This window comes from Sphaerodactylus townsendi, linkage group LG07 (assembly GCF_021028975.2).
Source record: "Sphaerodactylus townsendi isolate TG3544 linkage group LG07, MPM_Stown_v2.3, whole genome shotgun sequence".
In the NCBI taxonomy this organism is placed as follows: domain Eukaryota; kingdom Metazoa; phylum Chordata; class Lepidosauria; order Squamata; family Sphaerodactylidae; genus Sphaerodactylus; species Sphaerodactylus townsendi.
Window position 1 is genome coordinate 36,492,228 of NC_059431.1, and position 13,711 is coordinate 36,505,938.

At 41.3% G+C, this 13,711-nt stretch overlaps 1 protein-coding gene across 3 annotated transcripts in view; it reads right to left on the minus strand.

The window, feature by feature from the left end:
- SV2C (synaptic vesicle glycoprotein 2C) overlaps positions 1–12,448 on the minus strand; it is a 103,041-nt gene extending 90,593 nt beyond the window's left edge. For all 3 annotated transcript variants that reach the window (XM_048503988.1, XM_048503989.1, XM_048503986.1), the window contains exon 1: positions 12,274–12,448. The gene's annotated coding sequence lies outside the window, so the exon portion shown is untranslated. The remainder of the gene's footprint in view (positions 1–12,273) is intronic.
- Between the last annotated feature and the right edge of the window lie 1,263 nt (positions 12,449–13,711).

A 13,711-nucleotide genomic window follows, 5' to 3' on the forward strand; every position in this document is an offset into this window, starting at 1 on the left:
AGGGATAAAAGAAGGCAGGTTTTTTTTTAAATCATGGAACAGGATAAAAGGAGAAAGAAAAATACATATTATAAGAAAACAAATGGCACAAAAAGAACTACATTAGAAATACATTGGTATATATTTTTGTATACTTTTATTCATTTTTTAAACTTATATTTATCATATTATTTGATTGTAATAAGCCGCCTTGAGCCTGGCCCTGGCCAGGAAACAACAGGATATAAATCTAATAAAATAAATAAAATTCTAGACAACTATTATATAACCATCCAATAATTATCTGCATTTGTCTCTTTACCACAAAGTGTCCCCCTGGTGTAGTTTTGATAATCAAAACCTGAAACTAACAGATAAGTGAAAGATTGATTTAATTACCTTTCTCCTTGATTCTGTTAGAATGAGTACCTAACATCTCAGTATGGTAAATAGTAAACTGTTATTGTGAGACCTAACGTTACATTAAACTGAACCCATATAGAGTAAATATTGTCTGTGTATATATATATATTATACTAGCAGGGCCCAGCCATGCGTTGCTGAGGCTTATTGTGGTGAAATGGGAAAGGAACAGTAGCAGCAAATCAATTGCAGAGGCCAGCAGTACGTGCTCATGCAAACACGCAGCCTGATACTGACACATTGATGTGTGTGCCCACATTCCTGGGGGGGGGGGATGGAAAGGCACCCCTCCCACACATCTAGGCTGGCTGGTCATGATCCTTTACCTGGGAGTAAGCTTGGTTGGTGGCAATGCGTGTCGCTTCTGAGGAAACCCTCTGAGGGGTGCGATGCAGCCATTCAAAGTATGTCATGGTTGCTGTACCAAGCTTACTCCTGAGTAATGCATGCCTGGTTTTCTTAACTTAACCGCAGTATTCAGGGAATCTAGGGTGCCTGGCCCCTCCCTCCCATCCCTTGCATGTCGCCCCTCACTCTCTTCCCTCCCTCACTTCTCTTCCCTTGCATGCCACTCCTCCACTCTCCTCCCCTTCCCTTTTCCTCCGCTAGGGTAGGTGGGTCATATCAAGATGCTGGGCCCCCTGCCTCCCTTCCCTTGCATGCCACCCCTCACTCTCTCCCCTCTCCCTCCCTCTCTTCCCTTGCATGCCACCCCTCCCTCCCTCCCTCCCTCTCCCTCCCATCCCTCTCCCTTGTATGTATGTATGTGTATGTGTTTCACTTCCACTGGGGTTACTGCCTATGTACTGTTTTCACTGCTCATATCTGGCCATCTGAGCGAACATTCTAAGCAGCACAAACATTCTAAGGGTGACAGTTACACACAGGCAGCTGCATGCCTTCACCATGGAGCGCCAGGAAAAAGGCGTTTTACCTGGGCCAGGTGTGAAATTTCAGGTATGTGAACATCTAAAAACACTCTCACCTGGCTGACTATAGTGGCTGGGAATTTTCAGAGGAAGTGGCCCAGCAGTTACTGAGTTATACTATCATCAACAAAAACACTGTTAGCTTTTTATATAGATAGATAGATAGATAGATAGATAGATAGATAGATAGATAGATAGATAGATAGATAGATAGATAGATAGATAGATAGATAGATAGATAGATAGATAGATAGATAGATAGATAGATAGATAGATAGATAGATAGATAGATAGATAGATAGATAGATAGATATAGCCTCACATGTTGAAAAGAATGCACCAAAACTTTGTACTGTTTAGCTGCAATGCATCTGCAAATGGGGAGGGACAATGGTTGGCACACAGGGGAGACAGATTTCCTCCGGCAATTTATCTGCTTTTTTGGTAATTAAGGTATGATCAAAGGTATGATAAAAATCTCTCCTTATGAGCAAATTAAGTAAGCAAAATATTTTCAAGTTGAAAGAAACAGTAACATTCCCTACTTCAGTGTTCCATCTGTCTTTGGGGTTTTATGTGTCCTCTATCTGTATATAAAGCTGAGCCTGAGTCTATATAATCAATAACTGAAAGTCACTTATTAGTGAATGCAGCAGCTTTACTGGTGGTGGAAAGTGCTGTCAAGTCACAGTGGACTTATGGTGACTTGGTTACATCAGGTCATTAAGTGAGATCCTGTGGAGTTTGAAGTTGAATGTAATCAACATATTCTAAGCTGGTTAGCCAGTTCCCCAGATGCAGCTGTCTGTGTCCTAAACCTGGATTTAGCAGTCAAGTAGAAGAGGTAGAACAAACTGAAACTGAACCCAAACAAGATAGAGGTGATGGTGGTAAGCAGAGGGGTCGACTTTCCATTTTCAGACAGGCTGAAATCTTCAGAGTGTATAAATAGCCTCAATTTCTCTTTGTCCTCAGTTTCTCTTTGAAAAACATGCATACCATATCAAGGTATTTTTTTCCAGCTGCATTGGTCAAGAAATTGTTCTTCCTTCTAGGTTCAGTATATCTGCGCTACTTGTAACTCGTACGATAGAATACACTCTACATGGGGTTGGCTCTTGAAAATAATTCAAAAGCATTGGCCAGTGAAGCATCTGGTAGAAGAGCAGCAAAAGCAATGCAAATGAACTGGAAATTCCCATTCCCATATATATAAAGGACCGCCACTCCTGATATAACCATGTGTGCATGCTTAGATCAACCCAGCAATCTCTAACAATTTTCATCTTTGTACAGAAATTCAGTTATTTCTATGGATATCCTACTGTTTTGCAATTTCCTCTCTGAGGCTATATGCAGGCAGCCCAACCCAGAGGTCACAAAGATGGCTCTGCTGCCACACAGTCTCCTGAGGGCTTTCAGACTGTGCAGGGGTGTAGCCAAAAAGGAAAAAACAGGCTGCTTGAAAGCCCTCCATAGAACTGAATGGAGTTATGCCACACTTTTAGGTGGCATAACTCTGAGGTCCAGGTCACAGCGTTTCCAACTTTTAAGTAGAAGCCAATAACAGTCAGCTCCACCCATGGGAATGCCACCAACCTGCCCCAGCTATGCCAATAAAGTCATCAATCTCAACCCTTAGAAAAACCAGTAAAATACAGCTGTTCAAGAGAGGTGAATTTCCCATTTTTACCATAGAGATTATTTGTTTTTAATTTTGCTGCTAGCTTTCCTGAGTACACTGAATAAACACTTAAATTAAATATATGAGGATCACTTTGTACAGAAAGGTATTCTTCTGACTCTTGCACCACTGTTTGGCTCACAAGGATAGAGAAGTTGGCAATCTGTACTCTAGGTTACAGGATTTTATGTCTTTCTCTTGAACACTAGAGAGATGTCATGACTAGTTCTAGATATTATCCTTGAATAAAATCAATCCTGTTCCTTAGACGTCCCTTGGATACATTAGGCTGTGCAGTCATAATTCACATCCACTGTACTGAAGGTTTCTTTGTTCAACAACAGACATTGTGATTATCTGTAAATCAGAAAAGCACTTCCTCGTCAATAATGTCCCCTGTATGCCATAGATAAGGTGCATTGTGCCCTTATCAACACCTTAATTATACAAGCTCACACAACCTTCTACTATTTACAAAGCTCTTAAAACATTTTTTCATTTATTGCTGCTAATATTTTAAGCTTTATTCTTTTGCCTGTCAATCTATTCACATTAATTAATAATTTTCTAGATGAATTTGTTTTATGGGCCCCAGGGTCCAGATCTTTGTTTCAAAGAAACTTCAGTTATCAGCTGCACTGGGGGATGAGTCACTGAGAAGATGCATTTCAGTCCCAAAGCAACAACAAAAAGCAGCTATCTTTTACACAGACATGACCTGTTTGACAAATTAAAGGAAAAGCTGCAAAGAAAGCTTTCCATCTCCCATCTTACAACTGCCAAAAGCAAATTCTATACTGGGTTGCAGGTTACACTCTCACAAGATCAGCATGTTCAAACATTCAGGACTAAATCCTAGTCCAACCTCTGAAGTCAGATGCTACCATGCTACAAAAATCTCTCTTAATCACACATTCTTTGATAGAAACCACTCTTTCTTATGTTTGAGAAACAGATTCAATTTAACCTATGCATAAGCGCACTGCCACAAAAGATGCTTCCTAAAACTTTTTAATGTGGATGCCCAAGAGATATGTACACATGAAGCTGAAGAACACACAATATCTTCCACAGATCTCTAGAGGCTTAGCTACGGTTCTTGGGCTCCAAATTTGTGGGAATCTGCTGGGGAAGAGAACTTGCCCTATACACAGGATTCCTCAAACTCTTAAATACATATGGAATTTCTTTTGGATGCCTGGGAATTACAGTGCTTATTAGGTTAAATAAAAAGGATGCTTGTTAAAGAATTGGGAGTTATTTCCTAAGATGGTGGCAATCTAGTGACCCTATCTTTTAAAAAAAGTTGGATTACACTTACAAAGCTGATTTTCAGATTATTACAGTGTATTATATATACCTAGGCTTTGAATATATTATCTTTTGTTTCCTATTCTAATTATATAGGAAAATGTAAGCTACACTTTTAACAAATACTACCCCTGTTTAACAAAGCCTCCACTTACAAGCATGTCTATTATAAAGTAGGATTTGCATTTTAATTGAGGGCCTGTTTTGCCTTCCAACTAATTAGATTTGTACTTAGAATCAAAGTGTTTCCAAGAGTTGACACTTGCATAAAAGTAAATTTAAAGATTAAAGGCAACATGGGAACTTCTTACATTGCCATTAAAGACAAGCTACCATGTATAGGGTACAAAACAGCACTAACATTCTTTAATAAAATTACTCCCATATGGCTTTCGAGTTCTATAGTGTACATTATAATATTCAAACTCTGCAGCACAATCCAGAGCCCCAGGACAAACAGGAATGGTGATGCTCTGGCTCCACTCTGCTGCCTCCAGGGGGTTTTTCATGGCACAAGGAGGCAGAAAGCAAAAAAAAACCCCCATCCCTGCTGCCAAAAAGCCCTTTATTGGGCTCAATGGGCACAAGGATCTTCATTGTGCTAATGAAGTGGGAGACCCCAATCTATGGTTTTTAAACACTGGAAGGGGCTCTGTAAAGACTACCAGGGAATTTTGGTTCCCAAGAAATACTTTTTCTGCCATGATATCCCACAGAAATTATTTTTTGGAAAAATAATTTCTATATGCATCTTTTGTTTCCAAACATAATGACTGTCAAGTTTAAAATATTACAGTGAGCAGTAAAGATGTAAATATATAGAAGTAGCTGAGTTGTAAAGAGAAGTTGGTTGCTAGAATCCCTTCTATGAGTCCATCAGGGATTGGGGCCCTTGTGTTTTTCAAACAGCAGTTCCTCTACCTACGCATGCTACCTGCTAAACTACTTTCATAATTCAGGATTCTTACTGTTTTACTTTTTAAAAAAAAGAATAGTCAAAAGCTCAGTGCGTGAGTATAAAGTAGTTCTTTGGATTGCAGTCTCAGAACCCAACCAGACATGCTCAAAATGTTGCAATCCACCTTTCTAGCAAGTTTTAAAAACTTAACTTTTGGGTGCATGGGGACCTAATTTGCACAGAGACCCTGGCACATGGGGTCAGGGAGGGGAGTTAAGCCTGACTCCCAACTGCTGTTTTCCTGGCCTGAAATGGTCCCCCTGGACATGAACAGTGGGAGACAGGTCAGGAGAGGGAGACACCCACTCCACTGGCCAGCCTCCCTGACCACAAACCTCACATTGTGTAGCAAAGAGCCTCATGCAGATCACAAGCCGCAGTTTGGCCACCCCTGGGTTTTAGAGTGTCAAATTAGGATCTGACAGACACAGGTTTGAATCACAACTGTGCCATGGAAGTTTACTGGTTGACCTTGGGCCACTAACACACTGTCCATACAATTTACCTCACAGGTCTGTTGTGAGGATAAAATGGAAGAGTGATATCAGGTCCCCTTTAGGTCCCCATACAATAAAACCAGCTATAAATCAAAGCAGTTCACAAAATGGAAATCACAACAGCCTAATTTTTTCAAGGAAATTTAGAAAGTATATTGGCTTAGGGACAACTTCCGTTCAGTTTCTTCTCAGAAATATGATTTGTAAAGTTACTTTGGAAAAAGCTGCAGCATCAAGTATACCTTACACCTTTGTAATTGCATAAATACTAATAAATTACGATAAATTTATTGACCTGTATTATACAAAAGCATCTGAACAATGCTTTCTTGCCTGCTTTCAGCCACTGTGAAACTGACAAGATGTTCCAGACTCTACCCATAGACTAGTAAATTTCATCTTCTCTGAACCTTGTGTGACTCATCTGTAGCATGTGAACAAGCAGCATGGACCCTGATTGTAGGGATACCGTGGAATTATGTGTCTTTGTGTGATCCACTAAAATGGTGTAGTAGGGGAGTAACGAGGGCACAGCAGCCAGGGCTCTTACCCTGGGCACTAGATGGCTGGGGGGGGGGGGGTGTCCTGGCTATTAATACAGCCACACATCTTTATCTTCCCCATCACTGGTTTACCCAAGCAGTGTTTACCCAAGCAGAGTACAGGAAGTGACCCATTTGAAAATGATGTCCTCTCCAATCATTACAAGGATTAACCAAGCTACAAAGGAAGGAGAGGCCATGTTTTCTTTGTTGTGATTTTGACAAGACTTATCTCTTGACCTTTGCTCCAAGTGGGCCTGGGGACAGGCTTGCCACCATTCTTTCGCTCTGTAGTGTTCTACTCTGCTGTTGACTATGGTCAACCTAAAGATGACCGAAATGCATTAGACTTTTACATATGCATAAAAAACCCAGTGAACTGTATGTTGCATCTGAACATTGTTCAACTGTTACTACATCATGCTTGCTTACATTCCATTCTATACCATGTAATATATTCAATAAATGTAATAGTCTTCTTTGAGTTGGATTCCATACACTACTTCAGTTCTCTATCTTTCTATGTGGACTGGTCAGTGGCACAAACAATTTTAGCTGTATTCATTCAGCTTACTTCTCAGAATGATATTATGCACACTTTCCTCAACACTTAGGTAATTCAAATAAGCAATAGTAATTATGTTTTATGGATGTATTAAATAATATCCAAGGTTCTTTTCTGAAACTATTGCTCTAACAAACACATTGCATGATGAATGTAATATATCTAAAGCTTCTGTATTTTAAATTCTTTGCGTGCTTCTGTAAATCTTACAGAAAGTACTCTCAAAAAAATCACAACAGCTATTTTGCTTCTTCTTTTGGACTTGGACACAGTCTCCTTTGGACTGTGGGTAAAACTAGAGTGGGAAATAAAAAAACATTCCTTTTTCATGAATTCAGCTTCAGGGCTGACAATGCTCTTGGGGCACTTAACTCAATTTTTACGGTGCATTCATTTATTACACTAGCAATGAAATCCTAAATATGCTATCCTGGGAGTAAGTCCCTCAGATCAGACTTGCAAAGGATTCTGGACAGGACTGTTCAGCGACTGTACTCTACACAATACATTCAGGTTGTATGTACATTATACTAATTTGCCAGGGAAAAAAGTTAGTCTGCCTAGCGCAATTTATTGACTACAATGAACTTAAAAGGGTGTGACTATACTTAGGATTGCACTGTAAATGACTGCCTTCTCCCATGTAAACCGCTTCTTGTCAAATAAAGCAAAACCGAAAGTCTAGTAGCACCTTAAAGACTAACAACATCTTGTTGGAAGTAACAATGTCAAGCATTCAGAGGAATTGAGAAGAAGACCCAGCAGAGGGAGGGCAAGTGGTCAGCTAAATAGGGCTGTAGGTTTAGGGAGCCCTCCATCCTTTTGTGTCATTTCTTTGTTATCACTTCTTGATAATCTCAGGTCTAATTTCTTGGAAGCCTCTTCTCACTCCTTGTTAATTATGCAGCTGAAGACAATCCCTGCCTCTCAGCTTTCCTATCTGAAATGCAGGTTCCTAATAAGTATTTAACTTCACCTTTAATCGGAGTCTGTCACTTCTCTGTGTAACTAGCAATCTGCCAACATCACTAAGTACCCATGCCATTGTAAATTAAGCTGGTGGTGAGCATGGTAAGATTATTCCCAGTTGTGGGGGCCCTTGGCTTTTGTCCTCTTTTCCCAAACAGGTGTTTTTGTCTACTTTATTCTCTTCTTATAAAACCCATTTTAACTTGGCAAACGTTTATCATTTCTCCATGTACATGCCCAAAACAACCTATGGTAAAAATCAAAGCTAATACAATTCAATAGATTATTGAAAATGATAAAACAATGATACACTGTGATGTACTACCATTATTTTAACATGTTTATATTTCATAGTTCACTTGGAATTGTTTTAATCAGCTTCATTATCCATCTTCAATATGCAATTTAGAGAAGTGATGTAGTAATATTGAAAATAAATAAATCCCATCACAATAAAACCTATTTACTTTCCCCCTACTCTAAAAACTTAAAGACTTCATAAATCAGAACAATGTCAGGTTCACATTCTTTTTTCCTTTTTAAAGAATAGATTACAAATTATTTTAATAACGTAACTCTTCACAGAAAGCTCTCACATCTTTCAATCATTGTGTTATCTTATAACACTCAATCTCCTGCAATTTTTAAAAAAATTATTTATCACGGTTTTTTTGTTATGCTGGTATTCTATTACCAGGAAAAACAAAATACCAATACATTTCAATAACAGTGGATTTTAAATTAGTCTTTTAAAATAATCTTTAAAATTAAAATATTTTATGAATTTACAGTAAATACAAACAGGAATTCAAAATAGGTTATGTGTTGCTTATATATAATGTATATATAATGTATATAATGAATCCTGATGAGCAAAATATATAGTTATATGTAAAGACTGATCAGTCTACATTGCAAACAATTATTTCATGAGTATAAATTTATGAGGCACTCTTTGAAACAATGTTCTAGTTTTCATTTTTAATACTAAAGCATGTTTATACGTATGCATACAAATACAACCACACGAAACACCTTGACTTAAAAGGAAGCTTTACAAGTTTAGCATACGTCATTCTCAACATCTTCTGGTACATAAGCTCACAGCATTCTATATACCGCCCTTTAATCATAGCATAATTTAGCGATATATAAATAAATACTTGATAAAATCATGCTGTAAACACAATTACCCCAACATTTTAAAACACACTCCTGGTCTGTTTCACAGTGCAACATATTGTTACACAAAGCAGCAGCTGCCACAAGGACTGTTCATGTGTTCACAACTTCCGTTAATTTAACCACTTATTTATTGAACAAGGTTTCATAGAGAACTAAAAAAAACTGTATATCTTTATTTCATAATTTGACTGCTGCTTCAAAGAGGCAATGAAGTCAACGTTGTCAAGACAGGACTATGAAGCGAGAATGAACTTTCACCATTCACACAGTATTAAATTCCGTTGAAAACTATGTTTCCAGTGAAATCTGTCTAGGATATAGCTGCTACTTAAAAATTAAATGTAATGTAACTTGCATTCTTCACTTTGGACTACTGAAAACTATTTTGTTATTACCCCGACATATACGTTCTTTATCAAGCTCCATCATTCTTCTACTAAATTATATACCAACATGCCTATTTTTAATGGGTTCAAAGCATTTGAGGGCTATTTTCTTTTCTATGTCATGAATTATACTGATTTTCATTCATTTTATCTTATCCTTTCACATGTCTCCACATAGAAACATTCTGATCACCCCAGCCACACACCATATTACATCTGCAATCACCATATTGTCTGAGAATGCAGCAATGTACTTTATAGACGCTTTTGTTCTTTCATTCTCCATTCTGACGTATTTGCTCAAAATAAAAGGGAAATCCGTTCTTCTGGTAACCTCTTTTTAAATTCCATTTTTGGAGGAATATATATATAAATGAAGTAAGCCTTATTTATAGCTAAATTGTGGTGCTTTTTTCACAAGGTATATTTTGTTACATAAATGCAGATGATGAGAATCCAAGCCACACAAGTTCTTATTGATTATCAATATTTGCTTTATTAAATTAATAAAGGAATATACAACCATTAAACCTTTTGGTTCTTTTCACATACACTCTATATTCATGACAATAACCAACAAAATCAATTTCGTTTACTCTGCTTATAATTACTGTAGGTATTCTTATAATCATATAGAGTGATAACTATTTGATTTTGTAATAATTAAGAGTGTTCGGAGCACATTGAATTCTATTGAAAATGAAATTTAGTCAGTACAAACATATACTTGGGGAGGGTATGCAATACAAGAGATTTTTTTCATAAAAATTAATTTAGCTTTAAATGTAACAAAACTTTTAATGTAGAGGGTGTTTTGTTTCGATTTTATTATGTGTTTGTTATAGATGAACAGATGTGCTTTCTTTCTGAAGCGATCATTAATATCCCACAGTGCTCACTATATACAGAAATGTACATCAATGTAGAAAATCACTTTCTAACAAAGAGAAATATGCTGAAATACAATTTAAAGATGCTGCTTTTGTACAAATGGTAACTAGTTCTCTATGGACAGGGCACCTAGGCAAAAAAGCTATCCTTTTCAATAATTTCAACAATTTGGGCGGGTGGGGGGGGGGGCAAGGAGAGAAACAATTCTCTTTAGTGCCTGGCTTTTCTTTGGTGACTTCCTTGTTCAAAACACGCTGCTGATTTTTCCCAATCTCCATATACAACATCCTCAGATTCCAGCATTTCTGAACTAGTGCTGTGGTCACCTCACTCCAAAAGACCACAAGATCACACAACATCAAGATGTTGTCAGTTCCCTGCACTGCAGTGTTAATGCAGCTCAATTGAGGGCCTTGGCACCAGAACATATATAGAGGCTCCTTTATGCATCCCGTCTTATCAGGGATAGTCATTTGTCCCTTATTTGGGGGGTGGGGTGGAAGAGGCAGGAAATATACCACAGCTCCATAACTCCACTGAACAGGTGATTGCAGGGGATCTCTTGAATGTCACATTGTGAGCTAGTCCTTCCAGCATCAGACCAACCCTATGCTGCAAAGATCACTGGACCCTATCCACCGGTAAAAACCATAAATGCTCAGAAAGACAAGGGAGGAATCTGCATACTTTCCATCCTCTGGCTTTCAGCTCACGTGCCAAAGTGCTAAGCCCACTTCCCACCATCAGCATGCAGTGCGGGAAAGGGGATTCCCAACAGGGAATCCAAGGAGATGATGGCACTGCCTTGAAGTCCCAGTCTCCTCCATGATCTCCCCCACCCCAAATGCCTGCGTCAGCGCCTTTCCACCCTACCCTCTCCTCTGTAGTCCCCTACCACAAATAAAACAGTCAGAACACAAGGGTGCAAAAGTTTCACAGCTGCTAGCAGTGGGTGGGTTGTGCCAGTACCGGGCTTATCCCTTTTTAAAAGTGCAATGCTATCATAACCTGCACAACCACCGCACAGCACCCCCAGCTCTTTACTCACGGTTTCCTTTGTTTCCCCCGAGGCCGTTAATGACGAGCCCCCTGGGAGGCGCGGGTCACTGTGAATAAGACTACTCCGGCTCCCCAGCAACAGAGAAAGATGCAAACACGACACAGCCTCGCTCGCTCAAGTCCAAGCCGATAACTTCGCCAGCTTCCGAGGGAGGGAGGGAGGGAGACAGCAGGCAGAGAAGAGTCCTGGCGATGCAGCCGAGAAGTGCAAGCGGCGCCCGGGTTTTAAAGACACGCTTTGAAACGCCCGGCGGCTTCTCCGGGCGCCCCGCGCTGCAAAGGTCCGCCGAGGGCTCGCGCTGCCGTCGGGCACCTTTCTGTATCCTCCGGACACGCTGCATCGGCAGGCACCCAGGCGTCTGCAGCTCCCGCGCCCGCCTCCTCCAAGCCGCTCTCCGTCGCCTAACTCAGCCACCTCTGTCTCTTTTCTTCGCCCCCCTACAAAGTTATGCCAGGCTTCCAAAAATAAAGAGAGAAAGAGCCGAAAGACTGGCCGGCCGGCGGTGGCTTCGCAGATCGCACTGCATGAGAGGAGACGCGTAAAGCCGGACTTCGCCCCTCCAAGCCGCAGCTCAAGGCACACTTACTTACCTGGGAGGAAGCCTCGCAGAACAGGACGGGACCGGGCTGGCCTCCGAGCAGACTTGACAAGTGGGCTGCACCGGCCGCCCCCCGACAAAGCCCCTCGGCCGAACTTGGTCCTCATCCAGGCGGACAGAAGGCACGGCTTTGCCCCCTCCCTGCCCAGCGAGCGGGGTCGCTCCCGCTTCTAGCGGCACTGAAATAAAAGTTGGCACCCGAGCCCTCCTCCTCGCAGCGGCAGTCCGAAGCACGGCCAAAAAGTTTCCCCAGCCGGCACGCAGGTCCCTCCCGAGCACGAGCCGGGCGCACTTACCCTCTGCACGCGCCCGCTGCAGCCGCGCCGCTGGCTGAGTCTCCGGCCGCCCGAGCCCCACGATGGCTGAGCCGCAGCTTGCAGGAGGGGGCGGCAGACTGAACTCCCCGCTTTGGCTTCCCGAGGAGAAGCCGCCAGGCGTGGCCGGGCCCGAGGAGGGGCGGGAAAGCGTCTGGCGTGGGCTGGCCCCCTCCCTCCGCTGCTGCTGCTGCTGCTGCAGTGCTGGAGAGGCCGGGAAAGAAGCAGGCAGGCAAGCAAGATGCGATCGGTAATTGGCAGCGGAGGAGGATGCCGGGCCGGGCAAGCCCCTGCTCCGCCCTCCCCCTCGAGAAAGCAGCGGGAGCCTGGAGGGTGGGAAAAGGGGGCGGGAAGAAGAGGCGGAGGCGCGGGAACGGGGCTCCGCACGCCTGCACGGCGAATTTATTGGGTATATAATATATGTATTAGCAGAATAGAAGAGATGAGACAGATTCTCAGTTGTTGTTTTATAAATGAGTTTACTAACTATAAGAGAGGGTTACATGGAGAGAAAATAAGAAATCATCTCTTTCCTGTTACACATCTACATTACCTTTCGTGACAGCTTGGTACCTACCTGCTGTCTCACATGATGTCCCCTCTGCTCAAACGAAGGTGTCCTGTCTGCTCAAACGAAGAACCAGAGCTAACTTTATAACTTCAGATGTACCTGCTCACTTACGTGTAAGTGTAACCTCTGCTTGTGGGTTCTGTGGGGCAGAACTTGGAAGGAGTTTGCAACAACTACATTTTAAACAAAATGCTTTACTTTCTTTAACATATGATACTTATCAAACATTAACATTTAACTTAACGCTCCAAGGTCCTGTTCAAGTTTCATTCCAAGTCCTTCTAATTACAGTCTGATAATGCCAAGTCCATTCTTCCTGCTGGTGGTTGGCTCATGAAGGCTCCAGAGGCTTCGTGAACTGGATTCAAGATGATGAAGGTCCCCAAAAGAACTCTCACCAATTACATACACAAAAACCCTGAAACACTAAATTCTAACGGTTACAATGTAGCAAAAATAAACAACTCCCTTCCTGCTAGTTCCCAGCAACATTGCAGTTACCTTAAACAAGGGCTTATAAAAATCATTCAAGGTCCCAGCCTGGTAGCCTTGCTTCTTCCAACTTCATGAGTTTTTCAGCCTTCTCCTGCTTCTCCTTTCTGGGTCATCCCATTCTGAACATAGGGGCTACATAAGCAATGGCTATTGGACTGACCAATAGTTAATCAATAGATCAGGCGATAAACAGTGACTTCAGCAACTTGTTTACATTCCAACAGTTAACCTTTTTACAACAGAGTTGTGACAGGCACTTGCAAGATCCCAACACATTTCTTAGACGAGGGAGGGGGGTAGGAAATGTTTGCAATTCCAAACGGGATGTTCTGTGACATGGATGGTGAAACTGGG